We start from the raw sequence: 14,174 nt of genomic DNA, 5'->3' as shown, positions 1-14,174 counted from the left end.
ACCCCATAATCCACTTTAGTTTACTGTGCCAAGAGAGCACACACTTACCAAGTGTGTTGTTGTTTATGGCATCTGAAAGACAGACTTTAATAATGCATCAAGGAGAAGCACGGTTTATCTTCCAGCACTATTTATATGTATCTAGAAGACCTCAAGGCTGTTGTAGCGTCAATTGTATTGTGTGTGTGTGTGTGTGTGTGTGTGTGTGTGTGTGTGTGTGTGTGTGTGTGTGTGTGTGTGTGTGTGTGTGTGTGTGTGTGTGTGTGTGTGTGTGTGTGTGTGTGTGTGTGTGTGTGTGTGTGTGTGTGCGCGCGCGCGCGCACTCGGAAACAAAGTTACAGTACGTGTGTGGTGTGCTAAAATATATTGTCCAAACAGGAAGAGATGTTGTAACATGACCAGGAAGGCTTTTAAAGCTCTACTTCAGAGTCCTGCACTTGACTTCAGGAAGAAAGGTCTATTGTTTTAAATTCACTATCTGACATTCCACTGATTCAGTGTTTGTTTTCTGTTCCAGGAATGTCTTAGCTGGCAACACTAAGCAAAACAGGCTATGTCTACTGAGCTCGTAATGTTCCACCTGTACTGGTGTAATCTTTATGAATGATCTTACCATTTTAACCAACAAATGTTATCTGTTTAATGAATGATTTATAGTGTCTCCATTGATGGCCAATAAGCAAATGATGAACCCTTTATGATCCCTATTCTAAAGAGTTCCCAAGAAGGGATACTTTCTAGGTAGAAAAAGGGCCCATTGATAGAGGAGCGGATAAGGATCAGGTCACACAGGCATGTCATTGTGGCAGTATGTTGCTAGCTATATGTTAGTGTGTTCAAGAGTTGGCTTCCAATATGGTCAATCATAACAAGTTGATTGTGCTATGTACTTGACTCACTTTGTGTGAGTCCCAATTAATACCCCTTTCCCTATATAGTGGCCTACCTTTGACCAGAGCCCAATGGGCCTGGTTAAAAGCATTGCACTACAAAGGGAATAGGGTCCTATTTGGGACACACTCTTTATTGTGGGTAAGCTAGGTCTTATGGTGAGTGGGTGAGAAAACATATCCTGTGATCAGTGATTGTCTGTATCTATTAAAGGGATAATCTACTCCAGAAAGGACAGTGATGAAACTGATAGTCTATGTTCTATGAGTGAATCAAATTTGCCTGGCTACCCGTCCACACGTCAGGCTCACTAACACTAGCTCTCCACGATGAGTCTGGATTTGATCTCCTCCCCCCGAATGCGAACACATTCAAACCGTTCTGATTGTTCCCAGAAACCAACAGGTTAGGCCAGCGTCTGAAAACGCATGTGTTTTATTGTCACATACAGTAATACCAGATACTGTAGATGCAGTGAGATGTGTTGTTTTACAGGGTCAGCCATAGTAGTACGGTGCCCCTACAATGGCAGTCTTAGACTAAATATATGTAGCGATCAATAGAGCAACTGAATTAAACTCTGTATGAGCCATCAGGAAATGGTCAAATAACCATTTTTACTATGATTTAACTTCTAAGTGACCCATCTGGGAAATCAGGGCTGCATTCAGTATGAAATGAACAGTGTGCAACATTAAAATAAACAGAAACAGTACTGTACTGAACGAGCAGTTGAAGAACAGGGAGATTATAATGGCCCTGAGGGACATTGTTTAAGGTGTCTGCTGCACGAGTTTTGCGATTTCAGCCACACCTCGCCACACCCACCAGACCCGAGCAAACGTACCTCAAAGGCTGTTGAAGAACAGTGCGCACCGTTATGGGGAAACATGTCGTTCAGTACAAACTATCACGCAATGGAGCAAATGTTGAATGGAACTGAATGCACCCCTGGAAATCATGTTGTGCTGCGTCATCACGACAAGGTTCTCGTCACTAGAGATAATTTAGAGTTCAGAACAACTGGGACCTCGGAAATCTCAGACTTCTGACTTCAGTGCATTCAAGACAACTGGGAACTTGAAAAAAAACTAGCCCTGATTGAGAAAAATCATTTTGAATGATCCCCAGCTAGCGCATAATGTTCTGAGAATCAAATGTGTCTTGGTGAGAGTGTGGTTGTCATATTGTTATTTTCAGGGGCACAACTTTCATTGGGGATGGGGGGGGTACATGACCCCCCCCCCACATTCTGAAATTGCATTTTTGTCCCCAACAGTTTTATAATTGCACTGTGATATAAAACGCAGCACCAGTGAGCTTTAGGACCATGCAGACTCCTCAGAGCGGTCAGGTAGGCTGTTTGCGGGTTTGAGCAGGCTGGATTTAGGACCACACAGACACCACAGAGCTTGCTGAGAGGCTGTGTGATGACTAAGCTTCTGAAAGGCTGGCGTATAGGACCAGCACGGGAAAGATGAATAAAGGCAGCTGCTGTCTGTGGTGCACTTTTGTTTGAGTTGTAAAAGCAAGCAGAGCAGAAACTGGCTACTCTTTAGTTGACTGATCTAGCTGACAAGGTAACTGCTGTTTGACAGAAAAATATATATACAGTTGAAGTCGGAAGTTTACATACACCTTAGCCAAATACATTTAAACTCAGTTTTAAACTAATTTAATCCTAAACAAAATTGCCTGTCTTAGGTCAGTTAGGATCGCCACTTTATTTTAAGAATGTGAAATGTCAGAATAATAGTAGAGAGAATCATTTTTTTCAGCTTTTATTTTTTTCATCACATTCCCAGTGGGTCAGAAGTTTACATCCACTCATTTAGTGTTTGGTAGCATTGTCTTTAAATTGTTTAACTTGGGTCAAACATTTCAGGTAGCCTTCCACAAGCTTCCCACAATAAGTTGGGTGAATTTTGGCCCGTTCCTCCTGACAGAGCTGGTGTAACTGACTCATGTTTGTAGGCCTCCTTGCTCGCACACGCTTTTTCAGTTCTGCCCACAAATGTTCTATAGGGTTGAGGTCAGGGCTTTGTGATGGCCACTCCAGTACATTGACTTTGTTGTCCTTAAGCCATTTTTCCACAACTTTGGAAGTCATTGTCCATTTGGAAGACCCATTTACGACCAAGCTTTAACTTCCTGACTGATATCTTGAGATGTTGCTTCAATATATCCACATAATTTCCCTTTCTCATGATGCCATCTATTTTGTGAAGTGCACCAGTCCCTACTGCAGCAAAGCACCCCCACAACATGATTCTGCCACCCCCATGCTTCACGGTTCACCCTTCACCCTTTTTCCTCCAAACATAACAATGGTCATTATGGCCAAACAGTTCTGTTTGTGTTTCATCAGATCAGAGGACATTTCTCCAAAAAGTACGATCTTTGTCCCCATGTGCAGTTGCAGCCATAGTCTGGCTTTTTTATGGTGGTTTTGGAGCAGAGGCTTCTTCCTTGCTGAACGGCCTTTCAGGTTATGTCGATATAGAACTCGTTTTACTGTGGATATAGCTACTTTTGTACCTGTTTCCTCTAGCATATTCACAAGGTCCTTTGCTGTTGTTCTGAGATTGATTTGCACTTTTCGCGCCAAAGTACTTTAATCTCCAGGAGACAGAAAGCGTCTCTTTCCTGAGCGGTATGACGGCTGTGTGGTCCCATGAGGTTTATACTTGCGTACAATTGTGTGTATAGATGAACGTAGTACCTTCAGGCGTTTGGAAATTGTTCCCAAGAATGAACCAGACTTGTGGAGGTCTACAATTGTTCTTCTGAGGTCTTGGCTGATTTCTTTTGATTTTCAAGCAAAGAGGCACTGAGTTTGAAAGTAGGCATTGAAATACATCCACAGGTACACCTCCAATTGACTCAAATTATGTTAATAGCCTATGAGAAGCTTCTACAGCCATGACATAATTTTCTGGAATTTTCCAAGCTGTTTAAAGGCATAGTCAACATAGTGAAAAATTACTTCTGTCATGCCCAAAGTACAGTGAGGAGAACAAGTATTTGATACACTGCCGATTTTGCAGGTTTTCCTACTTACAAAGCATGTAGTGCAAATTAATTACTTAAATTACTTAAAATACAATCACATACAATGTGATTTTCTGGATTTTTGTTTTAGATTCCGTCTCTCACAGTTGAAGTGTACCTATGATAAAAAAATTACAGACCTCTATGTCACGCCCTGGTCTAAGTATTTTGTGTTTTCTTCATGTATTGGGTCAGGCCAGGGTGTGGCATAGAGTTTTTGTATTGTGGTGTGTTTTGTCTTGGGATTTTGGAATGTGTGTATAGTGGGATTGTAGCTTAGTGGGGTGTTCTAGGAGAGTCTATGGCTGTCTGAAGTGGTTCTCAATCAGAGGCAGGTGTTTACCGTTGTCTCTGATTGGGAACCATATTTAGGCAGCCATATTCTTTGGTTGTATTGTGGGTGAATGTCCTGTGTGTCTTGATGTCCTGGTTAGAGGTTAGTAGACACTTGTATAGGCTGTTTTCGGTTTTCGTTTTGTAGTGTTAGTGTTTTGTTGTGTGTTACGTTTGTTTATTAAAGATGAATCACAATAGACACGCTGCAGTTTGGTCCGACTCTCCTTCACCATTAGAAAGCCGTTACAGAATCACCCACCACAGGACCAAGCAGCGTGTCAACAGGCAGGAGCCACAGGAGAAGCAACAGAGGCAGCAGCAGCAGGAGCAGCAGCAGCTACAGTGGGAGAGATTGCACTACCTGGAGAAATGGACATGGGAGGTACTGGACGGTAAAGGACCCTGGGATCAGCCTGGAGATTATTGTCGCCCCAAAGCCGAGCTGGAGGCAGCAAAAGCAGAGGCGGCATTATGAGAAGCTAGCACGGCAGAGCGGATGGAAGCCTGAGAGTCAGCCCCAAAAATTTCTTGGGGGGGGGGACTCACAGGGAGTATGGCTACGCTAGGTAGGAGACCTATGCTAACTTCCTGTGGTTACCGGGGGGCTAGAGAGACCGGGCAGGCACCTTGTTATGCAGTGGTGCGCACGGTGTCCCCAGTGCGGGTGCATAGCCCGGTGCGGTATATTCCAGCTCCTCGTATCGGCCGGGCTAGAGTGGGCATCGAGCCAGGTAAGGTTGGGCAGGCTCGGTGCTCAAGAGCTCCAGTGCGCCTGCACGGTCCGGTCTATCCAGTACCACCTCCACACCCCAGCCCTCCGGTAGCAGCTCCCCGCACCAGGCTTCCTGTGCGTGTCCTCGGTTCATTACCACCAGTGCCAGCACCACGCATCAGGCCTACAGTGTGTCCCGCCTGTCCGGCGCCGCTGCCGGAGCCTCCCGCCTGTCCGGCGTCGCTGCCGGAGCGTCCCGCCTGTCCGGCGCCGCTGCCGGAGCGTCCCGCCTGTCCGGCGCCGCTGCCGGAGCGTCCCGCCTGTCCGGCGCCGCTGCCGGAGCGTCCCGCCTGTCCGGCGCCGCTGCCGGAGCTTCCCGCCTGTCCGCGCTGTCTGAGCTACCGCCCCTCATGCCAGGCGCCAGAGCCCCTCATTCCAGAGGCACCAGTACTCCTCTGTTCAGCGCAGCCAGAGCTGTCAGCCTGCATGAAGCATCCAGAGCTGTCAGTCTGCCCAGCGCCGTCTGAGCTACCCGTCTGCCCAGCGCCGTCTGAGCCACCCGTCTGCCCAGCGCCGTCTGAGCCACCCGTCTGCCCAGCGCCGTCTGAGCCACCCGTCTGCCCAGCGCCGTCTGAGCCACCCGTCTGCCCAGCGCCGCCAGTGCCGCCAGTCTGCCCAGCGCCGCCTGAGTTACCATTCTGCCCAGCACCGCCAGTCTGCCCAGCATCGCCAGTCTGCCCAGCGCCGCCAGTGCTCCCAGTCTGCCCAGCGCCGCCAGTCTGCCCAGCGCCGCCAGTCTGCCCAGCGCCGTCTGAGCCACCCGTCTGCCCAGCGCCGTCTGAGCCACCCGTCTGCCCAGCGCCGTCTGAGCCACCCGTCTGCCCAGCGCCGCCAGTGCCGCCAGTCTGCCCAGCGCCGCCTGAGCTACCAGTCTGCCCAGCGCCGCCAGTCTGCCCAGCGCCACCAGTGCCGCCAGTCTGCCAGGATCAGTTAGATCCGCCATTCAGCCAGGATCCGCCAGTGTGCCAGGATCCGCCAGTCAGCAAGGATCCGCCAGTCTGCCAGAAGTGCCAGTCAGCCAGGATCTGCCAGATCCGCTAGTCAGCCAGGATCCGCCAGTCGGCCAGGATCTGCCAGATCCGCTAGTCAGCCAGGATCCGCCAGTCGGCCAGGATCTGCCAGATCCGCTAGTCAGCCAGGATCCGCCAGTCGGCCAGGATCTGCCAGAACCGCTAGTCAGCCAGGATCCGCCAGTCTGCCAGATTCGCTTGTCAGCCAGGATACGTCAGTCAGCCAGGATCTGCCAGTCAGCCAGGATCTGCCAGATCTGCCAGTCAGCCAGGATCCGCCAGTCAGCCAGGATCCGCCAGTCAGCCAGGATCCGCCAGTCAGCCAGGATCTGTCGGAACCACCAGCCAGCCAGGATCTGGTAGATCCATCAACCTGCCTGAGCTTCCTCTCACTCCCGAGCTTCCTCTCACTCCCGAGCTTCCTCTCACTCCCGAGCTTCCTCTCACTCCCGAGCTTCCTCTCACTCCCGAGCTGCCTCAGTCCCGAGCTGCCCCTCAGTCCCGATCTGCTCCTCAATCCAGTGGGTTTCTGGGTGAGGACTACTAGGCCATGGTCGGCGGCGAGGGTGGACTATCCAGGGACGCGAGGAGAGGGGACTAAGACATTAATTGAGTGGGGTCCACGTCCCGCGCCGGAACCGCCACCATGGACAGACGCCCACCCGGACCTCCCTATTTGTTTTGAGGTGCGTTCGGGAGTCCGCACCTTAGGGGGGTTCTGTCACGCCCTGGTCTAAGTATTTTGTGTTTTCTTCATGTATTGGGTCAGGCCAGGGTGTGGCATAGAGTTTTTGTATTGTGGTGTGTTTTGTCTTGGGATTTTGGAATGTGTGTATAGTGGGATTGTAGCTTAGTGGGGTGTTCTAGGAGAGTCTATGGCTGTCTGAAGTGGTTCTCAATCAGAGGCAGGTGTTTACCGTTGTCTCTGATTGGGAACCATATTTAGGCAGCCATATTCTTTGGTTGTATTGTGGGTGAATGTCCTGTGTGTCTTGATGTCCTGGTTAGAGGTTAGTAGACACTTGTATAGGCTGTTTTCGGTTTTCGTTTTGTAGTGTTAGTGTTTTGTTGTGTGTTACGTTTGTTTATTAAAGATGAATCACAATAGACACGCTGCAGTTTGGTCCGACTCTCCTTCACCATTAGAAAGCCGTTACACTCTACATGCTTTGTAAGTAGGAAAACCTGCAAAATTGGCAGAGTATCAAATACTCTCCCACTGTAGATGTCCTAACCGACTTTCCAAAACTATAGTTTGTTATCAAGAAATTTGTGGAGTGGTTGAAAAGAGTTTTAATGACTCCAACCTAGTGTACGTAAACTTCAGACTTCAACTGCATATTCCCAGTGTTGAGCTAGTAGTGTAACTGACATGTTACAACGTTAACTAATGTTTCATCACCTCTCGACTGAAGTGAATGAACTACTAGCAGCTAGCTAGTAGCTACCACAGCCAGTTCAGCTCTAGTTAGCCTCTAGCTATCTGTCAGGTAGCGGTATCTAACAGCTGTTGTGTGAATGGAAATGTTTTGTAGTCTTTGTTTTGTCTTAATTCAACAGAAGTAAATGTGATGATGTACCATTAGCTAGCAGAGCGAAGTTGGTTAACGCTAGCTAGCTCACAAAATGTTGCTATTATTTTGCCTCAATCACACTAGACCTGAATCAAACGACCATGCTTGACAGATAGCGTCAAGCACTCCAGCATATTTTCATTTTTTCTACGTCTCATGAATGTTCCGAACACCTCAAACTTAGATTTGTTTGTCCATAACACTGTCCAGTGTCTGTGTTATTTTGCCCATCTTAATCTTTCCTTTTTATTGGCCAGTCTGAGATATTGCTTTTACTTTGCAACTCTGCTTAGAAAGCCAGCATCCCAGAGTCGCCTCTTCAGTGTTAACGTTGAGACTGGTGTTTTGCGTGTACTATTTAATGAAGCTGCCTGTTGAGGACTTGTGAGGCGTCTGTTTCTCAAACTAGACAATCTAATGTACTTGTCCTCTTGCTCAGTTGTGTACCGGGGCCTCCCACTCCTCTTTCTATTCTGGTTAGAGTCCGTTTGCGCTGTTCTGTGAAGGGAGTAGTACACAGTTGTACAAGATCTTCCGTTTCTTGGCAATTTCTCGCATGGAATATCCTTAATTTCTCAGAACAAGAATAGACTGACGAGTTTCTGAAGAACGGTCTTCGTTTCTGGCCATTTTCAGCCTGTAGTCGAACCCACAAATGAGGATGCTCCAGATACTCAACTAGTCTAAAGAAGGCCAGTTTTATTGCTTCTTTAATCAGAACAACCGTTTTTAGCTGTGCTAACATAATTGCAAAAGGGTTTTCTAATGATCAATTAGCCTTTTAAAATGATACATTTGGATTAGCTAACACAACGTGCCATTGGAACAGAGGAGTGATGGTTGCTGATAATGGGCCTCTGTACGCCTATGTAGATATTCCATAAAAAATCTGCCATTTCCAGCTACAATAGTCATTTATATCATTAACAATGTCTACACTGTATTTCTGAGAATTATAATAGAAAAAAATATGCTTTTCTTTCAAAGACAAGGACATTTCTAAGTGACTCCAAACTTTTGAACGGTAGTGTACATTTGAAAACACTTCAGAATATCTACATAAATTCAACAATTGCATTCCTCTCATTACACTGTAGGCTACTGACATATTCAAAGCTTCCTCTGGCATCTCACCATACATCTGCCTGTAGTTATTGAACTCAACCTGCAGGAGGATTGTTTGTTGTGATTGAGTGAGGGGAAAGGTTCTGACAGATGGGTGTGACTTGTTGGTGGTAACATATCCAAGAAATATCCACATCAAGCCAACTCACGTTTGGCTTCTGTCATGGTCACCAGCTTTTCTGGAGGAGCAAGCCAGAAAATTGGGCCAAATCAGTGGGTGCAGTTCCCCTTAAAGATTCAGGTGACATTTCAATTGATACATGCGTAGGCATACAGTAAACTCATGTTACTCCAAAAACAGCATGTTGTTCCAAATGCTAGCTACACTATATATGTAAAAGTATGTAGACACCCCTAGTATGTATGTAGACACTCAAGCAAAAGTATTGCTTGAGAAATTGCTATTTACTAAGAAGCTTTTTTTTAAACATTGTAATTGAAAATAATCACAGTACGGTTCTTATTACCAATAAATTATTTGAAATGGCTGCATTGTTCTTTTAACATTGTATAAGTCATGGGAAAATGTGCAGAATTGCAGGAAATTAGCTGTAAAACTGCAACAACAACAAAATTATGTAAACCAAACCATTTTTACCTTTTGTGAATTAAATAGTTTTTCTGAGGATCCCTCTGTTTTCAATCCCTGTGCTGAGTTAATGTGTAGTGGCTAATTGTATAGTTAATAGGCTATATGTTTGTGTCACGCCCTCACCTTAGAGAGCCTTTTAATGTCCCTATTTGGTTTGGTCATGGTGTGATTTGGGGGTGGGCATTCTATGTTTTGTTATCTATGATTTTGTATTTCTATGACAGATTTTCCCACCACCAAGGGACCAAGCAACGTGGTGTAATGGACTCCTGGACATGGGAGGAGATCCTGGAGGGTAAGGGACCCTGGAGACAGGCTGGGGAGTATCACCGTCCACGGGAGGAACTGGAGGCAGCGAAAGCAGAGCGGCAGCATTACGAGGGAACACGGCTAGCGAGGAAGCCCGAGAGGCAGCCCCAAAAAATATTTGGGGGGGGTCACGGGGAGTTTGGCTGAGTCAGGTTGGAGACCTGAGCCAACTCCCCGTGCTTACCGTGGAGAGCATGTGACTAGTCAGGCCCCGTGGGGTGATGCGCACTGTGTCTCGGCTGAGCATTCACAGGCCGGTGTGCTCGGTGCCAGGGTCCCGCATTTGCCGGGTGGAAGTGGGCATCCAGCCAGAACGGGTGGTGCCAGCTCTGCGCTCGAGTCCGCCAGTGCGCCTCCACTGCCCAGTGTATCCGGTGCCTCGGCCAAGGAAGAGGCCTCCTGTATGTCTCCCCAGCCTGGTGAGTCCTGTACCTGCTCCCAGAGCCAGGTCTCCTGTGTGTCTCCTCAGCCCGGCGGGTCCTGTGCCTGCGCCCAGCCCGGAGCCTCCAGAGACGTCCTCCAGCTAACTACATTAGCCTTCCAACTTCTGTGTGCGATTTAAATAAAATCATCGGTTCAAGCACATACATGTGGTACCAATTATTATTGCTATTTATTTACGCGAAGATTGACCACGAAGATGGCTACTTTGCCATTTCATATAATGGAGGATTCTGTTTTCTGCTAACAATGCGGTACCGCGATCGGCCTTAAATTTACGTGGCTTCAATGACCGAGGGCAGTCGTTCTCCCCTGGTGTGTATTGTGTGTGGCCCAAACAGAATCTCTGTGGTATGGCCAAAGTGCTGTTGCCACAGCAACGTCAGACTCCACTCAAGGAATTTAAAAGTACTTAACTCCACACTCAGGCAGACAATCTGCAGATTGAACATGGTGAGATTGTAGACTCGTAAATTGATAGTGCAGTTTGTTTAAGAGAATTTACAGCTAGCTAGCTACTACACATGCTGATATTGACTTTGGTATTATTGTGTTTAGTTATGTTTGCTAGCAAACTACCTAGCTAGTTTAGCCCTGGTTGCCAGTCTGTAACATTCCACTCCTTGTTGAACTGGTTGCCAGTCTGTTTCGTTAACATTCCACTCATTGTACTGCATATCATGTGCCCAAGAGACTGACCTTTCGGTAATCTCAACGTTCAATATGCAGCTGGATTGTGTGTGCGGTCACTGAATTGTTGTTAACATAAATAATTCCATGCCAAAATGTGTGATGAATTTCTGTGTTCATATGTGTTAGAATTTGAGAGTTCCACCCTGGCAAGAGGAAATTCCCCGTCCCCCCCTTATGATCCATGTGGGTAAAGGCAGGAAGCACTCCAGGTGAAGAAGTTTAAGTACCACCTTTGCCCAATCCTGATACATCCAAATAACAGTGATGAAAACCCCAAAAACAGAACTAATAATGCTCAGATCTCACATATTCCCATTCAGTCCAGGCAGATTCTCTCGATCTACATCCAGAATCTGCCCATTGGAATTATAACAACAAAGTCAAAAACAATCATTTCGCTGTTAACACTGCCATGTTGATCTGAGTTTTGCTGTTGGAAAACCACTACAGGGTCCGCCTTTCAGCTATCTGCAGATGCACCTCCCCCGACTTCCCTGGTCGACTTTAGTCTAAAGTCAGCTTTGTTGGCCTTACTACTCGAACACACCCAATGGGAGTCATTCATTAGAACAGTACTCCCTATGTATTTTATTCATGTATTTCTATTCAGTTTCCCCAAAATACTCTTTACACAAGCATCCTATTCAGGGACAACTAGCTCAGTGAGTGGATGTAATGGAATCTTTTTTTCTAATTCAAATAGGAACTGCCTGTATGAGTCTTCTTGGAAAAATCCTTGACACTTTTCCCTTTTGCTAATTGCTCAAGGCCAAAGTCCTCTACACACAGGTAAGGTAATAATAGGCCATGGGGAAAGAAGTCGTCACGGTTTCACCCACTACAGGGAGAGAGGAAGAGGCGAAGCAAGAGGGTTTATTCCGCCCATAATCTGTCCATGAAAATAAAACCACGAATTGAGGGATTTTTGTATGGAGGTCAATGAGAGTGTCAAATCTGGTCAACAAAAAATGTAATTGCTCATTTGCTACGTGAGGCTTATTTGATCGAATAGTAGTTTCGTAATGGTTAGGTTGTTACGAATGCAGTGATACACTGTAAGTGGAAGCACGTGGCATTTTGTCAACAACAAAAAAAGACTATCAATGTTGTGCCTGTTGTTGACACGGGTATCTGCCCTCTCATTGGCTATAATGGTCCCACCTGATCTCGCCTCCTTTTATCTGTGAGGAAATGCATTTCCATTGTTAGAGTAGTCACTCCTTACAGCGTCAATGACAGCATGGGTATCGCCATTGAGGCTACAACCCAAAGAAATCCCCAACCAGTTGACTACTTTGAATACTTTAAAATGACTGGAAGCTGTCAATGATGCTGACCATACTAAAACGATTGTTTTGCCACAAGATGACCTGTATCATTCTCTATGGTAATCTCATATTGCATCATTTGCAGTGGGCCACTTTTTATTTTATTTTTTTATTTCACCTTTATTTAACCAGGTAGGCTAGTTGAGAACAAGTTGTCATTTACAACTGCGAACTGGCCAAGATAAAGCAAAGCAGTGTAACACAAACAACAACACAGTTACACATGGAATAAACAAACATACAGTCAATAATACAATAGAGAACGTCTATATACAGTGTGTGCAAATGAGGTAGGATAAGGGAGGTAAGGCAATAAATAGGCCATAGTGGCAAAATTATTACAGTATGGCAAATTAAACACTGGGGTGGTAGATGTACAGAAGATGAGTGTGCAAGTATCGGTACTGGGGTGCAAAGGAGCAAAATAAATAACAATATGGTGATGAGGGAAGTTGGATGGGCTATTTACAGATGGGCTATGTACAGGTGCAGTGATCTGTGAGCTGCTCTGACAGCTGGTGCTTAAAGCTAGTGAGGGAGATATTAGTCTCCAGCTTCAGTTTTTTTGCAGTTCGTTCCAGTCATTGGCAGCAGAGAACTGTAAGGAAAGGCGACCGAAGGAGGAATTGGCTCTGGGGGTGACCAGTGAAATATACCTGCTGGAGCGCATGCTACGGGTGGGTGCTGCTATGGTGACCAGTGAGCTGAGATAAGGCGGGGCTTTACCTAGCAGCGACTTATAGATGACCTGGAGCCAGTGGTTTTGGCGATGGATATGAAGCGAGGGCCAGCCAACGAGAGCATACAGGTCGCACAAATCGGATGGAACTGTGATAGACTGCATCCAATTTGCTGAGTAGAGTGTTGGAGGCTATTTTGTAAATTACATCGCTGAAGTCAAGGATCAGTAGGAGAGTCAGTTTTACTAGGGTATGTTTGGCAGCATGAGTGAAGGATGCTTTGTTGCGAAATAGGAAGCTGATTCTAGATTTAATTTTGGATTGGAGATGCTTAATGTGAGTCTGGAAGGAGAGTTTACAGTCTAACCAGACACCTAGGTATTTGCAGTAGTCCACATATTCTAAGTCAGAACCCTCCAGAGTAGTGATGCTGGATGGATGGGTAGGTGTGGGCAGCGATCGGTTGAAGAGCATGCGTTTAGCTTTGTTTGCATTTAAGAGCAGTTGGAGGCCACGGAAGGAGAGTTGTTTGGCATTGAAGCTCGTCTGGAGGTTTGTTAACAGTGTCCAAAGAAGGGCCAGAAGTATACAGAATGTCGTCTGCGTAGAGGTGGATCAGAGAATCACCAGCAGCAAGAGCGACATCATTGATGTATACAGAGAAAAGAGTCGGCCCGAGGATTGAACCCTGTGGCACCCCCATAGAGACTGCCAGAAGTCCGGACAACAGGCCCTCCTATTTGACACACTGAACTCTGTCATGGAAGTAGTTGAGACAGTCATTTGAGAAACCAAGGCTGTTGAGTCTGCCGATAAGAATGTGGTGATTGACAGAGTCGAAAGCCTTGGCCAGGTCAATGAATACAGCTGCACAGTATTGTCTATTATCGATAGCGGTTATGATATCGTTTAGGACCTTAAGCGTGGCTGAGGTGCACCCATGACCAGCTCGGAAACCAGATTGCATAGCGGAGAAGGTACGGTGGGATTCAAAATGGTCTTTACAGTGTCCATGGACTTTACAGTGTCCCAGAACTTTTTGGAGTTAGTGCGACAGGATGCAAATTTCTGTTTGAAAAAGCTAGCCTTAGCTTTCCTAACTGCCTGTGTATATTGGGTCCTAACTTCCCTGAAAAGTTGCATATCGCGGGGGCTATTCGATGCTAATGCAGTACGCCTCGGTATGATTTGTGCTGGTCAAGGGCAGTCAGGTCTGGAGTGAACCAAGGGCTATATCTGTTCCTGGTTCTACATTTTTTTGAATGGTGCATGCTTATTTAAGATGGTGAGGAAAACACTTTTAAAGAATAAACAGGGATCCTCTACTGACGGAATGAGGTCAATATCCTTCTAGGATACCCGGGCCAGGTCG

The sequence above is a fragment of the Oncorhynchus nerka genome, linkage group LG24 (assembly GCF_034236695.1).
Source record: "Oncorhynchus nerka isolate Pitt River linkage group LG24, Oner_Uvic_2.0, whole genome shotgun sequence".
Classification (NCBI taxonomy): domain Eukaryota; kingdom Metazoa; phylum Chordata; class Actinopteri; order Salmoniformes; family Salmonidae; genus Oncorhynchus; species Oncorhynchus nerka.
The sequence above is the reverse complement of the archived record's forward strand: the minus strand, read 5'-3'. Positions refer to the sequence as shown.